Raw genomic sequence first — 17,164 nt, 5'->3', positions numbered from 1 at the left:
CCCAAACTAGAACCTAAGTTTCAGGAAAGTGGGAGTTTTTACTTGTTTTGCTTTTTGCATCACCCCCACCAGTGGCAACTCTGGGATGTCACTTGTGACCTAATCTATCATCATCCCATCTGGGTAGACATGTCCTAAGATAAAGTTTATCCCTTTCATCTGCACCCCTCAATATACCCCCTAAGTAGCCAACATGTACTAGAAAGAACCCTACGCCCATCGCTGAATCAAAAATAAGATATTTGAGGGAGTTCCCTTGTGGCTCAGCAGGTTAAGGATCCAGCATTGTCACTGCTATAGCTTTGGTTGTTGCTGTGGTATAAGTTCAATCCCTGGACCACAAATTTTGGAATGTGTGTAGGCATATATATATATATATATATATATGTAATGTATTTTTTAGGAAAACATTTAAATACCTTATGTAAAATATGAAAAATCCCTCAGAAGGTAATTTTTTGATAACATAGGATTTTATTTCTATCTGTCTCCCCCAAAATCAAAGTTCTTATAGCTCCTGAATCAGTTATGAATTTGTTTAGGCTACATGTAACAGCAACATTATGGAATGGGTTTTTAATATATCTGGAACTGTTATCTTTTTCCTCTGGCAAGAAATTTTGAAGTTGACAGTCTAGGATAAATGCAGCCCCTCAACAATACTTTTAGTACATCAGTTCCTTTTATTTTTCATCTCATTCTCAGGGTATGTCATTTACCCTCATGGTGATAGTATATTGTCTTCCTCCACCATCTTCTATATTGAGGTCATGTTCTAGGCAGAAAGGATAAGTGTGGTGAGGGTCAAACATACATGTAAAGCCTGACCCTTTTAGGAAGATATTCCAGAACTCTACCCAGCAATTGCTACTTATAACCCACTGGGGAGCATACCTCATCACCCATACTTTGAAGAGCCAGAAAAATGTAGCTTTTTAGAGGAATGCATTTCTACCTCCACTGAAATCATGTTTTGTTGGTAAGAAAGATAATGAATAATGAGAAGAGAACTAGTACATAATCCATCACTGTCCCTATAAGAGGTGGTAGATATCAGGTTATCGACCAACAGTGTCTGCTACATTGAAAAAAAGGAGAATGTTTTCTGCATAAAAATTCTTCCAATCTTCATTTGGTTCTTGTGATATAGTTAATGTTTACATAAGTTTCATTCATAAAGAATTATTCTAAAAGATGAATAAAAAGACAAACATCCTAACGGAAAAAAAGGGATCAAGTGATACGAGACTTGCTCAAAACAGCCAATAGAAAACAAAAGATGTTCAACCTCACTTGCAATCAGGAAATGCAAATTACAAGATACCAGTTCACATCTGCAGACTGGCAGAAGTAAAAATGTTGAATAATATTAAACATTTGCAAAGATGTAAGAAAATGACAGCTCCTATATTGCGGGTGAGAGTGTAAATCAGTAAAACAGTTTTGAGAGCAATTTGGTGATATTTAGCAGAAATAAAGCAGAAGATGTGAACATTTTGCCATTGTCAGATACCCCAGAATGACCTTGCATAGTAAAGTCCAAAACTGTGCAAACATATGTAGATTTTATCATTGTTTTTGATAAGAATTTCCTGGTTTGGGTGGATATGGTTTAACTATAGCCACATATCAAATTTGCTCCTTCCTATAATGAGTATAAATAGGAAGGATACACCTTTTGACTTGCAATGGTCCTAATATTTTCAAACAGATGGGACGAATTCTTCACATATCAAACAAAGCTGACAGAGGGGACATTTATATAAGTCCTTTGGAGACCAACATTTATATCTTGTTTATTTTTTGTCTTTTGTCTTTTAGGGCTGCACCCACGGCATATGGAGGTTCCCAGGCTATGGGCCTAATCGAAGATGTTGCTGCTAGCCTACACCATAGCCACAGCAATGCCAGATCCGAGCCGCATCTGTGACCTACACCACAGCTCACGGCAATGCCAGATCCTTAACCCACTGAGTGAGGCCAGGGATCAAACCTGCAACCTCATGGTTCCTAGTCGGATTCAGATTCATTTCCACTGTGCCACAACAGGAATTCCCCATATTTCTATCTTGTAATGGAGTCAAGAATAAATGTTCTCTGATTGTGTTAAGGCTTTGAAAACTTCAAAATCTGTGACACTTAGCCTACTTAATCACTTCCTCATCACAGAATGTCAACCTGGTGGAGGTCAAATATTTAGCAAATATTTTTAGGTAACTAAAAACTGGCTTCAGGAGTGACATCAGCAACATAGCCAAATAAAGTATCCTTTACTTATATTCTCCCTCAACAAGTTGATATTCATCCACAGATAAAACTGCCCTGGCGTGAGCTATGGGATCCAACACCATATGCCAAAGGATCCAGGAAGATCTTGCATACTCCTGCATGTAGACGACGGTCCTGGCTCCAGCCCCTGTGGAACATAGTCTGGGAGCCACTGGAGACCACTGTTAGACACAATCACAAACAAATGAGAGAGCCTTTGTGGAAGAGCAGTTTTTTAGCAGAGAAGTGTCAGCACATTATTGGAGGAAAACAAAACAAAACAAAACATGAGTTTGGATGCACTGGACAGAGTAAAAGAAACAGACTTTACTTATATCACTCATCCGGCAAGGTGGAACAGCTCAGGGCTGGGAGATACCCATGATTTCTCCCACGGGGAAGTGAGAGCACATGAGTGTCTAGTTTCCCCAACTATGCAGGAAGTTGCTAAAGAGGTCCATTTCTTTCTCACCCCATCTAAAGTACTGAGTCATAAGCTGCATGACTGCAAAGTGGGAAGAAGCTGAGAAAGCAGCAGATAAGACTCTTGGAAGGCATTAAAGGGAAGGGAAGAAGATCCCACTAACTGTTCACAGACTCCATCAAGAGGTTCACCCACAAGATCTGGGAATGATTCCCCTACAGATTCTCCCAGCTGGTCCAGGAGCATTGCCAGCACTCTGTGTACCTAACTCACATACCCCCATCACTGTGGCTGGCTCCCTGAGTGCAATCTCTATGGTGTTGGCATTGAGCTTTGGAAGATGGCTAGTAAACACATGGAAAAGGCTGGCTCAAATCTGCAGGACAGTGAGAGACCACAAACTGAGCTTTAGCTCTGCCTTTGGGAAAACAAGAGACTGTCAGCACCTGGCTGAGTTCATTGCAGGACTGATAAAAAGGCATATAAGCTTAAAAACTATCCTAAGAGGGAGCAAGAAATGTGGAACAGCTATATCCATAGAAGGTCTGAGAATGCCATAGATTACTAGGAAGTCTAACAAAAGGCATTTCTTTCCAGAGTCAGTTAGGAGAGATTAGAGGAGGTTACTACTACTTAAAATGTAAAGACGACAAGACAAGAATTCAAGGAACAATCAAGGACATATGACACCAACCAGGATCACAATAATCTTCTGGTAACCAACCCTAAAGACATGGATATCTGTAATTTACACATAAAGAATTAAAATACCTGTTTTAAGGAAGCAAAATGAGCTATAAGTTTACACATAAAGAATTAAAATACCTGTTTTAAGGAAGCAAAATGAGCTATAAGTAAACACAGAGAGACAGTTCAGTGAAGTCAGGAAAATAATATGAACAAAACGAGTTCAACAAAGAGAAATAAGAAATAAGAAAGAACTGAAAAGAAATTCTGAAGCTGAAGAATACGATGAATGAAATAAAAAATGCAATAGAGAGAATTGATAGGAGAATAAATCAAACAAAAGAATCTGTGAATTAGAATGCAGGACCACTGAAATTATTCAGTCAGGGAGAACAAAAAATAAAACAAGAAAAGAAAAGAAAGAGTGAAGAAAGCCTACATGATCTATGGGATACCAGCAAAAGAAATAATCTGCTAATTGTTTTGAGTTCCAGAAGCAGAAAAGAGGGAAAAGGAGATAGAAAGCTTGTTTTTTTAAGTGGATGAAAACTTCCCAACTGTCAGAAAATATTTAGACATCCAAGTTCATGAAGCTCATAGGTTACCAAACAAACTCAACCTGAAGTTTTCTTCAAGATGCATTATGATAAAACTATCAAAAAAGCCAAAAAAAAAAAAAAAGACTCCTAAAAGCAGCAAGCAAAAAATAGGTTGTTAACTCACAATGGAACTCCCATAAGGTCTTTAGCAGATTTCACAGCAGAAACTATATGGGCCAGGATAAAATAAATATGATATATTCAAAGTAATGGGAAAAAACTCTGCTCACCAAGCATACTGCATCTGGCAACACTGTCTTTCAGAAATGAAAGAAAGAAAAAGAATTCCCAACACAAGCAAAGCAACAGAGTTTATCACCACTATACCTGCCTTACAAGGAATCCTGAAAGGAGTTCTTCAGATTCAAATGAAAAGACACTAATTAATAACATGAAAATATATGAAAATATACAATATATTGGCAAAGGTAAATATGTAATTCAATTCAGAATTTCTAATAGAGTTGTATATTAACCACTTACTCCAGTAAAAGGGTTAAAGGACAAAAGTATTAAAATTAACTATAGCTACAATAATCTGTTAATGAATATACACTATAAAAGAGGAATTTTGACATCAAAGACATGAAATGGGTAGCAGAAGTGTAGAATTTTTTTATGTAATTGACGCAATCTGTGTAAAACTGATTGTTTTTTGTGTATGTTTTATGTAGGCTTCATAGTAACCACAAAGCAAAAGCCTACACTAGATGCACAAAAGTTAAAAGGAAGGAAATTAAAGCATGCCACTATGAAAAATGATTAATTCTCAAAGGAAGACAGCAAGAGAGGAAGAAGGAAATAAGGGAACTACAAAACAGCCAGGATGATTAATAAGATGACATTAGTAAGTCCTTACCAATGAGCAATTACTGAAATATAAATAGATTAAATTATCTAATCAGAAGCCATTGAGTGACTGGATAGGTAAAAAAGACCCAACTAAATCCTAAAATTTTTATGGAGCCACTGAGGACCAAATAGCCAAAGCAATCCTGAGAATGAAGAAAAAAGCTAGAGGCATCATACTTTCTGATTTCAAACTATATTACAAAGCTATAGTAATCAAAACAGCATGATTATGATTTTATACAGTGGTATAAAAATAGATACATAGACCACTGGAACAGAATCAAGAGCCTAGAAATAAAACCTTAACCAGTATTTGACAAGGGAGTCAAGAATACTCAGTTGGGAAGAAGTCTCTTTTCAATAAACAATGTTGAGAAAATTGGATAATTACTTGCAGAAGAATGAAATTGGACCCCATTTTACACCACTCACAAAAATTAACTCAAAATGAATTAAATACTTACATATAAGACCTACAGCTTCTGTAAGAAATAAGGAAAATTTCCTTTACATCTTGACAATGATTTTTTGGATATGACACTAAAAAGCACAAGTAGTAAAAGCAAAAATAAATAAATGGGACTACATTAAATTAAAAAGCTTCTGCACAGCATAATAAATCAACAAAATAAAAGGAAAACATGATGAAAACATTTGCAAATCATATATCTAATAAAGGGTTAATAACCAATATATGAATAACTTGCACACTACCATTTATTCAACAGCAAAAAAAATCCAACTAAAAAATGGGAAGAGGAACAGAATAGACACATTTACAAAGATATATAAATAGCCAACATGTACATGTAAAGATATTCAACATCACTAATCATCAGGGAAATGCAAAGCAAAACAATATGTCACTTCACATAGAATGGATTTTATCAAAGGAAGAGAGAAATTAAGCAAGAATGTGAAGAAAAGGGAATCCTTGTACATTGTTGGTAGCAATGTAAATTGGTATAGCTACCATGGAAAATAGTATGGAGGCTTTTAAAAATTAAGGATAGAACTATCATATGATCTAGTAATCCTACTTCTAGATATGCATTGAAAATAAATTAAATCAGGTTATCAGAGATTCCCCATGTTCTTACAGCACTATTCACAATACCCAATATAGAAACAACCTAAGTGTTTGTATATAGATTAATGGTTAAAGGTGTGTGGGTGTGGGTGGGTGTGTGTGTGTGTGAATATTATTTAGCTCATAAGAAAGAAGGGAGTCCTGACATTTGTGACAACATGGATAGACTCAAGGGCATTATGCTAGATGCAATAAATCAAACAGATAAAAGAAAAATACCATTTGATATCATTATATGTGGAATCTTAAAAAGCTGTACTCATGGAAGCATAGTATAATTGTGGTTGCCAGAGGATGGGAAATGGGAGAAATAGGAGCTGTTGGTTAAAGGGTCTAAACTTCCAATATCAGCTTGTGTATAACTTTTCATGATTTTAGAAACTGCATATACTTCAACCATAATATAAGCAATGGTTACATACCTATACACACACCCACACCCCCCATACACACACACACACACACACACACACACACACACACACACACAAAGTATAGAGTATATATAATTAATCAAAATGGAGTTTCTCTTGAAGAAATGAAATATTGAATATCTTAAAAATTATTCACACATAATATCTTCTAGTGTATTCAATACAGTAAGAAATATAAAATTATTTTTAGAAAATCAATGGAAAATATTTTGTCACATTGTTGTCATATGAATAATGTATTATATTTCAATTGAGAAGTTATATTTCTTGTTACTAATTTATTTATTTTTTGAGTTCAGATCAATATTTAGTATATTAACTTTCTCAGGGGATGTTTGGTTCCCTCTTTCATGTGCCACAGGCCTCCATTAAAACTAAAATATACCAACAGATCACTAAAGAGTTGTTTTACCAAAGCATCCCTTTGCTCTTAGTATTTGTAACTAGCACCCTTTAACATAAAGTGAACAATATACATATTTCCAAGTAAGGTTCTTCATTCAGTGTCTACCTAATGAAGGCCTGAATAGTTTAAAGGTATATATAATTGTATAATTTCCCCATTAAATATATAGAATCTATACATGTGATATTTTTATTCTCATGTAATACTCATTCTAATGTCAATTTGAAATCATATATTTCTAAATATTACAGAAAGATTCAGAGATTAAGATTACTTCCTTCCCTACTATGCCAAAAAAAAAAAAAGAGGAAAAAAAGGCCTATTATTCATCACTAGTGTTAAGTAAACATAACAAGATAAATGAGTAGAACCAAGTGTGAAGAAAATGGCCAAATTAAAATCTGACATATTGATTTGAATCCCTTAAGACCTGGTCATTAATGTGTATTTATGGCTACATTTTCATAATTGGCTAACAAAAATTATTAGTCCCCCAAGAACTTGAAAAGAAATAAGATTTCCATTCAAGAATTAAGCTTCAAAAATAATACATAGTAAATCTTCCCGAAGGGGTAGGATGAGTCTCAGGCCAAGTACACATGACTATATAATAATCTAATTGACAGTTTTACTACTGCATGAGGAAGAATGTGTGAGCCAGTTTGGTTAATCTGAAAGCAAAGAGAAAAACGTTAAGTTGTGCCCAACTGAAGTAGGTAGCGTCCAAGATGGCCTCCAATAATTCTTGCCTCTTGGTATTCAAATCTCATGTGATTGATCCCTCCCATATATAACAGCATTAGTCAGAATGACCAATTAAAATGGCAGAAATAATATGTTTTCTCCAGGATTGGTTTATAAAAGAGTGAAGCTTCTGTCTTGGTTTTGCTGTCTCTCTCTCTATTCCCTAGACCTGGGGGAGTCATGTCCTAAGCAATTCTATGGGAGGTACATGTGGTGAAAAACTGAAGCATCCTTGTATCAGCCATTTAAGTGGGTTTAGAAATAGATCCACTAGCTTCATTCAAGACCTTATAGACTGCAACACAGGCTGATAGCTTGACTCATGAAACTCTAAATCAGAACCATACAGCAAAGCTAATCCCAGATTCTTGACCCTCAGAAACTGCATGATGTAATAAATGTTCACTGTTTTAAGTTGCTGTTTTAGGCTGATTTGTCATGCAGTTATAGATAACCAATACAATATCTAAGCCAGCACCAGAAAGAGAGAGAGAGAGAGAAAGTGTGAGCAGTGGGCATTCAGTTTTGATTTACAGACTCACTAAGGTCTTCCCTTAAAGACATATAAATGCAGAGACTTTCCACCAATAATCTGCATGATATATCTGACATGAATGACTTCACGTGTTTTACATGTATCATGCAATTGACACTGCCACTAAGCAATTCTTCAATATAATTCCCCTTTTCCTGCCTTAATACTCACTCAGCAACCCTCTGGACTGATTTGACTTGCCAAGAGGTCTGCCTACAAAGAGAAAATGCACTGATCATGCTGCTAGGAGGATTCAGATCCCTGGGAAAGCTGCTCTCCTTTTAAATTAAATTGGCCATCTGATTTTAGACATTTGTGTTGAGATGAATTAATATGAATCTGCCACTAAGAGAGTCTGCTTCTGATGGGCTGTGAAACTTGGGAGTCTGAGCCTAAAAGTACAGAGATAGATCATTAAGGCACAAAACTTGGTGTGTTTACACAAGTGCTATCTTCCTGGGTGGATAAACCATAATCCTTCCGAAGACCACACTTCCTTTAAAACCGTTTCTTTGTGAGACTACCTCATGGCTTAACAGCGACATGACAAAAAGTTCCCTATCTCTGAAATCAAATGAGAATTCACATTACAGTTACAGTTTGTGCCATGGAGACTCCATGAGGAGCAGGATTCCATCTCGTTCATTCATTGGTATAGTCTGTGCTTGATGTAGTAAGTACTCAGTAAATATTCATTGAATGGATATAAACTTACATACTACTCAGACATTCTTTTGTTCACTATTGAGTTCTCTTCCTCATAGGAGCTGTTGTATAATTTGGTCATATTATCTAAAATGAAACATCTATTACTAAATAACTTGTCTCCTAGTTTACCATTAAAATGTGAATTTTCAAGGGAAGATCTCTTCCTGCCCTCAAATCCATATCAGTTTGCATCAACAATAATACATATTAACATGTCCTAAAGACCATTACACATTTACACATACATATGAACTTAAAGTGGTGAATTTTTGACTTGTTCCTAATTTTAAAAACAAAGTCATAATTAACATACATCTTTTTTCTTTGGTCTTTTTAGGGCTCCCCTCGCAGCATATGGAGGTTCCCAGGGTAGGGGTCAAATCAGAGCTATAGCTGCTGGCCTATACCACAGCCACAGCAACACAGGATCAGAGGTACCTCTGTGACCTACACCAAGCTCAGGCAATGCCGACCCTTAACCCACCAAGCAAGGCCAGGGATCGAACCCGTGTCCTCTTGGATGCTAGTTGGGTTCGTTAACCACTGGGCCACTATGGGAACTCCGTAATTAACATAAAATGTTATGTTAGTTTCAGGTATACAACATGAGTCTATATTTTTATGCATAATGATATGATCATCATAACACAACCAGTTACCATTCATCATCAAACTTACAATGTAATTGACTCTATTCTATATGTGTACTTTATATCCCTGGGCTATTTTATTTCATAGCTTGAACTTTAATCATCTCCTTCACCTATTTTTGTCTGCCCCCACCCCCGCCACTGCTCCCACCATGCACAACTACCCTTTAGTTCTCTGTATCTGTTAGTTTCTGTTTTGTTTTGTTCATTTGTTTTGTTTTGTAGATTCCACTTATAAGTAAACTCATACCATATTTGTTTTATCTCTGACTTATTTCACTTAGCATAATACCCTCCAGGTCCATCCATGCAATTTGAAAAGATATATGTCCTCCTTTGTTCACTGCAGCACTATTTATAATAGCCAAGACATGGAAGAAACCTAAGTGCCCATAAATGAATAAATGAATAATGAAGATGTGATACCAATGGACTATTATTCAGCAATAAAAAAAGAATGAAATCTTACCGTTTGTGGCAACATAGATGGGCCTAGAGGATATTTAGTTAAGTAATTTGTTCCTAATTTTAGTGGAAAATCTAAAGTAGCATCATCAGGAACTCTCATTGTGGCTGAGTGGTTAATGAATCTGACTAGAATACATGAGGATGCGTGCTCAATCCCTGGCCTTGTTCAGTGGGTTAAAGATTTCACATTGCCATGAGCTGTGTGTAGGTTCCAGGCATGGCTGGGATCTGGAGAGGCTGTGGCTATGGCGTAGGCCGGCTGCTATAGCTCCCACTCAACCCCTAGCCTGGTAATTTCCATATGCTGTGGGTGTGGTCCTAAAAGAAAAAAAGTAAAGTAGCATCATCTAGCAAAATACTGACCTTGGCTTTGTAAATATGAAGGAATTGTATCCCTAGCCCTCCCCTACCAAAAATTTTAATTTTAATCAAAAGCAGGTGCATCACAATTTATATAACATTGCTTCTAGATTTGGCCACTTTTTTTGTTATCTGTTTAATCCATTTGAATTTTGTTTTTTTTCTAAACTCACAATATGTGAAAAATTCCTGGGCGAAGGATGGAACTCACACAATAGCAGTGACAATGCTGAATCCTTAACCTACTGTACCACAAGAGAACTCCTCTTTTAAGGTTTTAAAAAATATTTTTCTATCCCTAGCCTGGCACAATGGTTAAGGATCTGGCATTAGCACAACTGCAGCAAAGGTTGTAACTGTGGCTTGGATCAGATCCCTGGCCTGGGAACTCCATATGCCATGGGGTAGCCAAAAAAGAAAAAAGAAAATTTTTCTATCCAACTCTATTAATTTGTGTAAACTCATTTTTAATTAATTTTAATATAGATAAATTTATGAAAATATAAAGTGAGCACCCAACTTCATAACTACCTTGTATCTACTCATGAAATCTATAAAATAATTTGAAGAAAACTGACTACTAAGTTTTCAATTCATTTAGACTACATAATCCTCTATTTCTTTACTCAGATTTATTCCCATATTGTTTGATTAGATGCTATTGTAAATGTATTATTTTCTAAAATTCTATATTCTAGTTTGGTTCCTGATGATTTCATTCCCTTGCTAAGTTCATTGTCTAAATCCAGTAGTTTTTCTACCCTACACTCCATGCTCTGTGTGAATAAAAACAGAGCTTTAGTTCTTGTATTCTAGGCTTTACATCTTTCTTCTTGCTTCATTGTATTGGCTATGATATCTAGGGCAATGATAAATAAACATGGTAAGTGTGGGTGTCCTTGTCTTCTTACCAGTTTCTGAGGGAAACTTTTCAATGTTCACCACCAATTAGAACACTACTTGCTATATTTGGGGTAGATATTTTTAAAGATATCTGTTCGGGTTTTTTTCATCAAAATTTTGCATAGACCAAGGTAGGAAAAATTCCTTTTTTTTTTCCCCTTATTCTCTTTAATGTTATTTTTATTATAAAAGTTTCATATGTTCAACAGTAAATCATGTAAACCTTTTTTTTAATGCAGGGATAAGTATACACATGTGAAGGATTTAACTATGGATCCAATATTTTTTATAGGTATAGGCCTATTCAGATTTTCTGTTTCCTCCTGCATTGGTTTTGGTGACTTCTGCTTTTAAAAGAAACTGTCCACTTAATTTATATTGTCAAATTCATGAGAAGTATTTGTTCATAATTTCAGCTTTATTATATATATATATATATATATTTTTTTTTTTTTTCCTTTTAGAGCCACACCTGCAGCATATGGAAGTTCCCAGGCTAGGGGTCAAGTCTAAGCTGAAACTACCAGCCTACACCACGGTTACAGCAATGCCAGATCCAAGCCATGTCTATGACCTACACCATAGCTCAGAGCAAAATTGGATCCTTAACCCTGCAGGGATGGAACCTACATTCTCATGGATAGTAGTCAAGTTCGTAACCCAATGAGCCATAATAGGAACTTCAGCTTCATTTATCTTTTAAAATTCTTGCAGAAACTGTACTGATTCCTTTTTCATTTCTGACATTGGTAAACTTTAATTTTTCTCTTTCTTTGGACAGAGGTTATATTTTTTCAGTGATTTCAAGGATAGTACTTTTGACTTGGTGGATTATGTTAATTGCACATCTATTTTCTATTTTACTACCTTTTCTTGTTTTATCATTTTGTCTACTTTTGGACTGAATTTGATTTTCTTCTAATTTCTTGAGATATATTTAGAAACTTATTTTCAGTCTTTATTTTTGCCTAATAGATGCATCAACTGCATGCTGTTCTGCTTAGATGTAGAAAATCACAAGGTAACATTACTTCCACACAGTGAGAAAAATCCAGAAAATCTCCAACACCACGTTTTTTTTTTTAAAGCCAATAAGCGAGTGGAGGTCAAAAGGCAACCAGGTGAACTGAATTTCAAAGGGTTATAAACTCCTCTGAGGAGATACAGACACAAACTCTTTTACCTTTTACAGAGCACGGGAAGAGGCGGCCACCACACAGGACTAAGAAGAACAGTAACACTTTCACAAATCCATAATAACCGGAGTGTGTGACACTTTAGAATCCGTGGGAGCCCCAGACAAAAGCGGAGCCTGCACTCCCTCAAATCACTTTCCGCTGCCTCTAAACCCTATGCTTCCAGGCGCAGAGCTACTGCGCTCAGGAGTCCTTTTATCCCCGCCAGCCTGAAACACCGCCCACTTCCTGGAATCTGCTCTCAGGAAGCAAAAGCCTTCAGCTGTGTAGACAGAGGCAGGAAACAGCCTCACCCTGAGGGTTCAAGAAAAGATCTACACACTCAGACGGAGGAGTGAAAGGTAACATCCTCGCTCCTGTTTGAGGGGAGGAGAACTTGCTGCTGACGGGAAGCTGAGAGGGAAAATTTGCCTGAACTGATGTAGGCCACGGGAATATGCATTTGCCCACTCCAAAGAGCCTGGAAAACAAAAACAATTCCCTCCTACTACTGAGAGAGCAGTGGAGCAGGAGTTCACAGCCCCTGGAGGTAGGGCTGGCAACCTGATTGAGCAGAGAATCCTGCTCTGTGCTAATACAAAGCGCCTGTGCTGTCACTGGGGGAGGCCATGGAACTCTCTCTCTCCAGCAGGGCTGGAGGGAAATTTAGAGATGAGTGTTTATATTAGAAAATAAGAAGGGTTTCGAATCAATGAATTCAGCTTCCAACTAAAAAAACAAAAAACAGAGAAAGAAAGGCAAATTAAGCACAAAGCAAGAGAAAGAGAGGAATAATGAAGATACAAGCAGAAATCAATGAAATAGTAAACAGGAAGAAAACCGAAAACTCAATGAAATTCAAACTTGGCTCTTTGAAGAAATCAATAAAATTGATAAATCTCTAGTCAGACTAACCAAGGAAAAAGAAGAAAAAATTACTATTTTCAGGAGTAAAAGCAGGGAAGGTTGCTACAATTCCTACAGATATTAAAGGGATTACTAGTGGGTTACAAACCTGACTAGTATCCGTGAGGATGTGCGTCCCATCCCTGCCTTCGCTCAGTGGGTTAAGGATTCATATAAAGAATAAGAGAATATTAAATACAGCTGTGTGCAAAAACATTCAGAGACAATCTTGCAAACCTCACTCATGAAGAAATAAACTATATACAAATCTATTTCTTCGGTTCCTTGAACCCATAATTCTATCGTATATCTACTTCTAAATTATTTCAAAGATATATATTTTAAACATCAGAAGTAAATATAAGTAATGCAGTCTCTTTCTGGAAAAACAGTATAAAGCTTTAATCAAAGGACAATAGCTGTATGAATTAAATGCACAATGTCAAAGTCAGATATTCAATCCAAGACACACGGGGCTGCTAAAGAGAAAGTCTTTGAATAACTATAAAATAACACATTCATATTAGAATACAGTAACTGATTTGCAGCCTTGGGAAAAACAGATAGGAAGAAACCATATCAAGAATGTAAGCATTTTCTTGGAGAAGAACACAGTTTACTAGATATATGCCCAGGAAGTAAAGTGCTTAGGTGGCTACATTAATGCCCATTTACCCAAGCAATTAAAACAAATTTTTAAATTATAAACTATTAAGAAAATAATTTCCAAAAACAAAAATTCATTAAGCAGACTAGTTTCATTTGCTGCAACGGAACAAACTGCTACAAATTCAGTGTCTTAAAATAATATGAATATTTCTCTTACAGTTCTGGAGGCCAGAAGCCTGAAGTCAGCTTTACTGGACCGAAGTTGAGGTGCTGACAAAGCTGTATTTCTTTCTGGAAGCTCTAGAGGCCTTTTTAGCTTCTAGAAGTCATCTGAATTCTGTGGCTGCTGACTCCTTCCCTTCCTCACAACACTCACAAGTTTTTGCTTCCATCATTATGTCACCCACTTCCTACTTCTGGCCCTCTCTTCTAAGGACTCATACGATGATACTTATGGTTCTTCAGGATTATCCAGGATGGTTGTATATTGAATGATGTCCCCCCAAATTCATCTGGAGGTTGAGTTCTAAACCCCATACCTTAGAATGTGACTTTATTTAGAAATCAGGCCATTGCATATATAACTGATAAAGATGAGATCATTAAGGTGGGCCCCAATCCAATATGACTGACAAAACATTATAAAAAGGGGAAATTTGAACACAGAGATAAACAGCAGGCACACAGGGAGAAGATCATGTGAAGATGAAGGCAATGATTAGGGTGATACTTCTCTTAGGCGAGGGACACCTAAGATTGCCTGAAAATCACCAGAAGCTAAGGGAGAGACATGCACAGATTCTCCCGCACAGCCCACAGAAGGAGCAACTCTGCTAACACCTTGATCTCAAATTTCCAGACTTCAGAACTGTGAGCCAATGAATTTCTGTTGTATAAGCCACTCAGTTTTGATACTTCGTTCTATCAGCCTTAGCAAACTAATATAATGATGGTTTCCCATTTCGAGATCCTTAACATAATCATATCTGTAAAATTCCTCTGTCATATAAAGTAAGATTCATAAATTCCAGGGACTGGAGAGCAGCTGTCTTTGGAGAGTCATTATTCAGCTTACTGTGGCCTGCTTATTGATAATCCACATTAAACATTGGAGGATATAGGTTAAGTAAAACAGATTCCATTCCCTCTCTCAAGAGTCAGTGTTATTCAGCCTAAAAATCCAAGTGTCAAATGGATTATTTGTAAGCACTTCTATGGACATTAGCCGTGTGCTTGATATCTTACAGAGGAAAACCCAACTTGCGAAGTAAGCTTTCTGTATCACGAAACTATTCCTACAATTATTCTTTACCAAAAATATTGCTACTTTGACTTAATCCATTTTCCAGGCTGACGACAATGCATGAATAAATGAATTTGAGAATAATAGGTAGGAAGAAAATTTTAACAATCAATTACTCCATAACTGATGGTCACTTTATCCAACTAACATTTTCTTAAGACTTAGGTTTATCCTCCTTGTGATATAGTTTCAGAGTTCTCTGATATTTATCTGTAATTTTACAAAATAAATTAACCACCCACAATCTATTAAAATACTCTGTTTCCCCTTCAAAAAAAAAAAAGAATAAAAGACTTTAGAAAAAAAAAAAGGTAGGATAAATTATTTGATTGCATTCCAGTAATAACAGTCACTTATTCCTAAAATTATATCTCAATAAGGGTTTCAGAATTTTACATAAAAAGTAAAACTATTTGTTGTTTTATTATAATACTGCATAATTATAGTATTCCCAGATAGATATAATCTTGGCACATTTTTATATTATAGACATAGAAAGCTTTCATAAGTTTATAGAAATACCAGGGAAGATCAATTCAGGAAATGTAAACCTATATGTCAATAACTTCATAGTGTGGCAATTTTTTTTTCAGATCGAATTTAACTTACAATTTATTATTTTATTATCTGTCTACTTTCCTTCCAAAAGTCAGAATTGACAATCCCACATATCATTCACACAGAAAGCAGAAAGTAAAAACCACTGTAGATATTTCAAGCAGAAAGGCATATAGTATAAAGTAGGTATTTATAAACTTATTGGAATGACTGAAAGAGCAGAAATCACAATGTCTCCATGTCATTTCAGCAGGCAGGTGGCTGCTATTGTTGCTACTAAAGACACCACTGAAACTTCCTTTCATCCACACCAAACTGAACATTAGATGCTAAATGCAAAGTCACCCCACTGCCTCCCTAAGTATTTATACCTCTACTATCTTGCTTGCCAACTGCTACAGTGGCAAAAAGCATACCCTCCACTTTATGTCCATCTTCTCCCTCTCATTTAAGGTTAGATAATGACCATAATCTAATCTGCATCTAAACATCTAACTGGAGGGCGTTCAAACACTTTCTACCTAGAATGAAGTCAAGGTGTCACTTATTAGAAGTTACCAAATTCCTCCAGTCATTGAATCAGAGAGAGAGAGAAAATGTATAAACTGAGAAGAGAAAGAAGAGACTGAGGCTTTAATGAGAAGAAACCAGCCATTCCCAAATAACAGGATTTTAGAGAGCAAGAAAGAATACTTACGCTTTTGCATGAAATTATAATGTCCACTAAATCTAGAAATTCCTGAAAGGGAATAGTCATAATTTTAGTCTATTACCCCATAAAAAATTCAAAAAATATGTGTAAATGATCTGGTCCCAAGACACACTGACTCCATCATAAAATAGCATGGGATGAGGAAAAGCTTAAAGTATCCCTGACCTCTGAAAATAATAAGGTGACCAAAAGAAAAAAAATACATCTTTTAGTCATGTTTAAATGGCAACTGGAGTTCCCTAGTGGCACAATGGGTTAAGGATCTGACATTGTCACTGCTGTGGCTTGGGTTGCTACTGTGGTGTGGGTTCGATCCCTGGCCCTGCAACTTCCACATGCCATGTTTTTGTGGCAAAGAAAAAAAAAAGAGAGAGAGAGAGAGAAAGATATGGCAATATATTTGGCAATAATATTGTACCTCCTATATTAATCAGTATTCTTTAAAGGCACATAAATTCCCATTCAAATTGGGAATTTAAAAAGTTTATGCATTAAGAAAAGTTCAGCTCCATCTGGCTTTATGTATCCGTTAATTTGGGGATTCAATTAAACTACTAGAATCTGGTTTGTCTTGGTTTCTTGATTCATTCCTCCTCTGAGTTGGCTCCAAGTCCAGTCTCCATAAAATGGCTTTTAGGTGGGTCCAAACCACATGCTAGTGCCTATTGGCAGAAGAAGAAGTTAAATTCACCCCAAACACAAAAGTTGGTATGAAAAGGGGTGGTTCCTTGGAAAAAAAATATACTAGATACTATTAGCAAATGAAGAGGATA

General features: G+C 36.2%; 1 protein-coding gene across 5 annotated transcripts in view; it reads right to left on the bottom strand.

Annotated features, from left to right (window-relative positions):
- Nucleotides 1-17,164, bottom strand: part of LOC110256311 (uncharacterized) — a 611,762-nt gene that overhangs the window by 412,354 nt on the left and 182,244 nt on the right. Inside the window, exon 1 of one of the 5 annotated variants that reach the window (XR_002337712.2) lies at nt 12,312-12,494. The exons of the other annotated variants lie outside the window; for them this stretch is intronic. The gene's annotated coding sequence lies outside the window, so the exon portion shown is untranslated. Of the gene's footprint in view, nt 1-12,311; nt 12,495-17,164 lie in introns of those variants that run through there. 5 annotated transcript variants of the gene reach the window in all.

The sequence above is a fragment of the Sus scrofa genome, chromosome 13 (assembly GCF_054392235.1).
Source record: "Sus scrofa isolate SSC_HxYL_T2T_F1_AM1 chromosome 13, Sscrofa_HxYL_maternal_Yorkshire_Landrace_v2.0, whole genome shotgun sequence".
Lineage (NCBI taxonomy): Eukaryota > Metazoa > Chordata > Mammalia > Artiodactyla > Suidae > Sus > Sus scrofa.
Note: the sequence above shows the minus strand (reverse complement) of the source record. Positions and strands in the feature narration are given on the sequence as shown.